The sequence below is a fragment of the Mauremys mutica genome, chromosome 1, assembly GCF_020497125.1.
Source record: "Mauremys mutica isolate MM-2020 ecotype Southern chromosome 1, ASM2049712v1, whole genome shotgun sequence".
In the NCBI taxonomy this organism is placed as follows: domain Eukaryota; kingdom Metazoa; phylum Chordata; order Testudines; family Geoemydidae; genus Mauremys; species Mauremys mutica.
The window spans coordinates 365,770,990-365,777,160 of NC_059072.1; the positions used below are offsets into that span (position 1 = coordinate 365,770,990).

The 6,171-nt window shown below is 45.7% G+C and overlaps 1 pseudogene; it reads left to right on the forward strand.

Annotated features, from left to right (window-relative positions):
* Positions 1–4,525: 4,525 nt before the first annotated feature.
* Positions 4,526–5,473, forward strand: LOC123369011 (annotated as a pseudogene).
* The last annotated feature ends 698 nt before the right edge of the window (positions 5,474–6,171 follow it).

Below are 6,171 nucleotides of genomic sequence, written 5' to 3' on the forward strand. Positions count from 1 at the left end.
GGTCTAGATTGGATATTAGGAAACACTATTTCACTAGGAGGGTGGTGAAGCACTGGAATGGGTTACCTATGGAGGTGGTGGAATCTCCATCCTTAGAAGTTTTTACGGCCCAGCTTGACAAAGCCCTGGCTGGGATGATTTAGTTGTGCTTGATCCTGCTTTGAGCAGGGAGTTGGACTAGATACCTCCTGAGTTCTCTTCCAACCCTAATCTTCTATGATTTTATCCACAGGAACATTCTTCTGGTGTTATTTTTAATAACTCTGTTCCCCCAAAGTGACCCCAGAGGCTGTGATGTGATGCCAAGTTTCTGAGTGGGAGTGAAAGTGAAGTCCTGGAGTTCACATTTCCCAGGAGTGGGGAGCTGACAAATTCTGGCTACTCCTGCAAACCTCAGTTTCACCTTGAGAGGATGGTGATGGCTCAGGATCCCTCTCCCAGCCTCTTACAGTGTGAGTCCATTTCGCTCTTGGTGTGACAGAGAGACCATGGTTGTGGCAGGGAAGTCAGGTCTCCTGAGTTCTGTCTGTCATCTTGCCACTCATTCTCTGTGTGACCTTCACCAAGTCACATCTCCCTGTGCCTCAGTTTAATTACCTGTATAATGGGGATATGTTGGTAGTGACTTTCCTTTGCTAGTTGTTTTCAGGATCCTTCAGTGAAAGATGCTGCACAGTATGATGATAGTTACTGATGAGAATTACTGATCTGTGATCCCTTAGCAACAGCCCCGTCAGTTTGCAGGATGTGTTCCTGTCTCCCTTCAGACATCTGTCTCTAGAGCTGTCTATCTATTATCTACGCAGCCATCCTGGACATATACAGTGTATCAGACACTATGGAGACATAGGCATTATCCTTCGTTTTCTTAGAAATCAACTATGATTTTAAATATACACAAATACACAGAGCAGCCAATTCCTCTCTGACTCAGCACAGAGCCCAAGAGTTCTCATCTCCTCTCCCTTTGGGAAGGTCCCTTAATTACTGTTTGTTCCTAAAGCTGGACAAAAAACACAGAAGCCCAGGCAGGCTTGTCTCCAGCCTGTTTACATTCAGATGCCACATCTCTGCTAGAGGCTGAGCTAACCCCACTGGGATTGCACAGAGCTGTATTATAAATGGTGCACACACCTGTGTTGGCTCTCAGCCTCAGATATTGATGCAGATGCTGGGCTGAGAGAGGTGTGGGACATGGCTACCTAAAGGGGATGCCCAGGGAAGACACTTCCATCTCACAATTCACAGATACCCATCTCCTTCTGAGGAGCTCACCTGGTCAACAAACCCAGTGCAACGTGAGACTGATTTGATAAAGAGTAAGTCTGCAGAACTTTCCACTCTCCGCAGCTTTAAATATCCCAGGGCTCTTGCCACAGGTGATGTGTTAGCTCCAGAATCATTGGTCAAAATGTCACTCTTGTCTGGGTCCCCATGGCTGATGGCCTCCAGCCCCAAAGTGCTGCATTTCAGTGGCACAGGGGATCCTTCATGATGGAAGGTGTCAGTAGATGTACAATACAAGATCAAATTCTGAGGCCCTGGCTCGTAGGTTACTCAGGCCCTTAGGCAAAACTCCCCTTGGAGCCAGCTGTGAGTTAATGCACAGACTCTCACCTCCTCCTCTTCCGTCATAGGACTCTTACTGTTAATTGGGGGGGCACTGTTCCCTGAATTTTATCTGCTGTAAGGCATGTAGGTACTATTCCTCACTGCCAAGACCTCTTCTTCCCTAGCTTTGTTAGAGAAGTTGGCTTAACTGCTATGCCTGAAACTTTCAAGAACAATTCTGCCAGAAGCAGATACCCAGCATGGGAAATTTCAGTTGAAATGATTAAAGTTTGGCAAACTGAAAATGAGGTCTTATAATTGAAGGTGTCAGCCGATCTTAACTAAGATCGGTGCCATCAGCACAACTTACAATGGCCAATCCACTTGTAAATCCCATTCAGCTAAGCTCGTTGCTCCAATAATGCCTGTGGCAAGGAGTTCCACAGGCCAAATATGTATTATGGAAAAAAATATTTTGTCAATGTTATATGTGCAGACTTTCAATGTAACTGAATGTTCCCTTGTTCATGTGTTATGAGACAGAGTAAATATAAATGTTTGATCTACTCTTTTATTGATAGAGTCATAGAGTTGAAGGCCAGAAAGGACATTTAGATCATCCAGTCCGACCTGTATAACACAGGTGATTAAATCTCACCCTGTAACCCCAGTATAAGCCCAGATTTATGTTTGACTAAGGACTGGTCTACATTAGGATGTTAAATCATAGAACCATAAAACCACAGGGTAATCTAACCTATTCCCCTGCTGAGATGCAGGATTTGTTGTTTGTAAGCCATCCAACGCTGCTGGTTATCCAGCCTCCTTTTGACACCTTGCAGTGAAGGCGCTCCCTAGGCATGTGTTCCACATTCCTCCTGTTCTTACAGTTAGGAAGTTTTTCCTGAGATTTTTTCTAAATCTGCTCTGCTGTAGTTTCAGTCTATTGCCTGTTGTCCTGCCCTCTGTGACCAAAGAGAACAATTTTTCTCCATCTTTTTTATGGCAGCCTCTCAAGTATCTGAAGACCACTGTCATGTCCCCCATAAGAGTCTTCTTTTCCATACTAAACATACCCAGTTCCTTCAGTGTTTGCCCTTATGGCTTGCATTTCATCCCCTTGATCATCCTTGTCACTCACCTCTGGATCCTTTCCAGTTTCTCTACAAGTTTCCTATTCATTGGTGACCAGAACTGAACATCATACTCCAGCTGAAGCCTAACCAGCACCGAGTACAGCAGTATTATCACCTCCTGTGACTTGCATGCTCTGCCTCTGCTAGTGCAAAATAAATTTGCATTACCTTTTTGTGCAACAGAAAAAAATCCACACCCATTGGAGATGTATCTATATCAACCTAACCCCGTGTTAGCATGAGGTCAATGGAAGAATACTTCCATCAACCTACCTACCACCCCTCAGGGAAGTGGATGAACTATGCTGATGAGAGAGCCCCTGCCATCACTATGAGTACTTTTTTTCAGAGTAGCAGCCATGTTAGTCTGTATCCGCAAAAACAACAGGAGGACTTGTGGCACCTTAGAGACTAACAAATTTATTTGAGAATAAGCTTTCGTGGGCTACATCCCACTTCATCGGATGCATGCAGTGGAAAATACAGTAGGAAGATATATATATACACAGGGAACATGAAACAATGGGTGTTACCATACACACTGTCAGGAGAGTGATCAGTTAAAGTGAGCTATTATCAGCAGGAAAGAAAAAGAACTGTTTGTAGTGGTAATGAAAATGGCCCATTTCCAGCAATTGACAAGGAGATGTGAGGAACTGTAGGGCAGTGCTACGGCAGTGCCATTGTAGCGTTTTAAGTGTAGACGAGCCCTCAAGCAGATCTTACAGGAAAGCATCCCTCAGTGCTAAACATTTGGCCCTTATTTCCACCTGGATTTTGTCTGGCTTCAGCTTCCAGCCATTGGGCCTTGCTCTGCCTTTCTCCACTAGATTACAAAGCCCATTAGTACCACAGTTTTCTCCCATGAAAGTCTCCGTTTGATCGTATTTTTCATAAGTGGATGAAGCTCTTTAAATCTCTTCCCCTCTGTGAGGCATTTTCTCCAGTTTCCAATCATTTGTGTGGCTCTTTTCTCAATCCTCTCCAAGTTTTCAACATCCTTTTTGAAATGTGGACCCCAGAATGGGTCACAGTCATTTTAACCAATGCCACATGCAGAGGTAAAGTCCTTCCCCTGCTTTCCAACTCATCCCACCCTCTGCATTCATCAAAGGATCACAGTGATTTTCCATTTCCTTCCATGTCATTGATGAAAACTTTGCCTAGTATTAGGCCTAGAAATTATCTCTGCAGAACCCCACTAAAAACAACCCCATTCATTGACAATAGCCCATTGACAACTGCTATCTGAGATCTCTTAATTGGCCAGCTTTTAGTTCTTTTTACGTGTGCACTGCTGATATTGAATAGTGTTCCGTTTAAATGTCTCAGAGAAATCAAAGGTTATTGCGTCTGCGCATTTTCTTGATCAGCCAAACATGAAATCTCATAAAAGGATGAAATCAGCTGTATTTGACAAGACCTGTTTTCCATAAACCATGTTGCTGACTTGAATGAATTATATTCCTAGACTTTTTTTTAACTACTCCAATACCAGCTTTTACATTGTTTCCTAACCTTCTCAAATCTTTTTTTTTAATGTTCCTTTCATATTTTAATTGTTTACGTTTTATACAGAAGTGTCCTGTATTTGCCTTTTTTTCTTGTTTTTGTTTTGGCTCTGCTGCTCTTTGATTGCATAATGGCTTAAATTAGATTTGTGAATGATCAGTCAGTTCGTAACTCTAAGGTTCTACTGTAGATGTGGTGCATGCAGTGTCTCATATTAACATTATGTCTCCATCCAGGCATTTGTCCCGCGACCATCATCCTAGACCTTAGCACATAAAGAAAGTCAAGAGGACATACGGTACATGCAGGAATTTCTCCCCTGCTACATGTCAGATTCCAACACAACCAACTTCATCAACCCCTCCACCTTCATCCTGCTGGGCATTCCTGGCCTGTAGACGGCCTAAGTCTGGATCTCCATCCCCTTCTGCACCATGTACGCCATAGCCGTCTTGGGGAACTTCACCATCCTGTTCATCGTGAAGATGGAGCCGAGCCTCCATGGGCCCATGTACTATTTCCTCTGCATGCTGGCCGTCACCGACCTGGTCCTGTCTACGTCCATCCTGCCCAAAATGCTGAGCATCTTCTGGTTCAATTCCAGGGAGATCATTTTCAGTGCCTGCCTCACCCAACTGTACTTCATTCACTGCTTCTCAGTGATGGAGTCTGGGATCCTCGTGGCCATGGCTTTGGATCGCTACGTGGCCATTTCTGATCCCCTGAGGCATTCCACTATCCTAAAAAACCCCGTGGTGGCCAAGATCAGCCTGGCTGTGGTGCTGCGCGGTGGCATGCTCGTACTGCCCCATCCCTTCCTGGCGAGGCAGTGACCATATTGCAGAACCAACATCATCCCCCACACGCACTGCGAGCATATAGCCGTGGTGAAGCTGGCCTGCACCGACATCCGCATTAGTAGTTAATATGGCCTCTTTGTGGCATTTTTGGTGACCGGTCTGGATGTATTTTTTATCGCCGTGTCCTATATCCAGATCCTCAGGGCCATCTTCAGCCTCCCCACAAAAGACACCCGGCTGAAGACTTTTGGGACCTGCAGCTCCCACCTCTGTACCATCTTAAACTTTTACATCCCATCTCTCTTCTCCTTCCTCATGCACCGGTTTGGGCACAATTTGGCCTTGCATTTCCACATTCTCATTGCCAATGTGTACCTCCTGGTGCCCCCCATGCTAAACCCCATCATCTATGGGGTGAGGACCAAACAGATCCGGAACAGGCTGCTCCGACTCTTTACTCATAGAGGGACCTAAAGATTTTTCTCCTTGTGCTTTGACTCTCAGACTGAGGTCCACTGGCTGGTGACATGGTGCCAGACCCTCTTCCCTGAATCAGTTACTGGACAGTCAACAAGACATTAAATCCTTTCCTGACCTTACTGTGCTCTGTCAGCATGACAAACTGGGGAATTTGTCTATGTACAACTTATATGGTTTCCACTTTATAAGTGCTGGTAAGTGGAATATTGAGACTTTGCCCCCTAACCTGCTTCTTCCACCAAAGCCTCCCCTCTGCCCCACCTCCCTCCCCAATTCCCCTCCATCTGAGCCACCTAGTCCATCAAGGCCGAGGGACCCACCCCATCATTTGCTCCTCTCTCCCCCTCCCCCATCATTCACTAGATTGTCTCCACCTCCCTCCCTGCTCAGACTGGGATCCCTCTGCTCCGGGTCTGAGACATGCGCTCCTGCAGCCAGACAAAGCACCTGCCTGCAGTTAGGAGACAGCCCAGGATGATCAGGGGTGACATGAGTTAATAACCCAAGGCATCTCCCACACCGCAGTAACTGGACACTACCAGATCCCCTTTTTGACTGTACTTTCTGGTTCAAAACTGGGTACCTGGCAAGGAAGAAGTAACTGTATTCTAGATAAAAGCCAGTTGGGTGGGCATGGAAGGAATGGCACCTCCCCCGAAGAGGAAACAGAGAGAGGATGGTTTGGTCCAGCC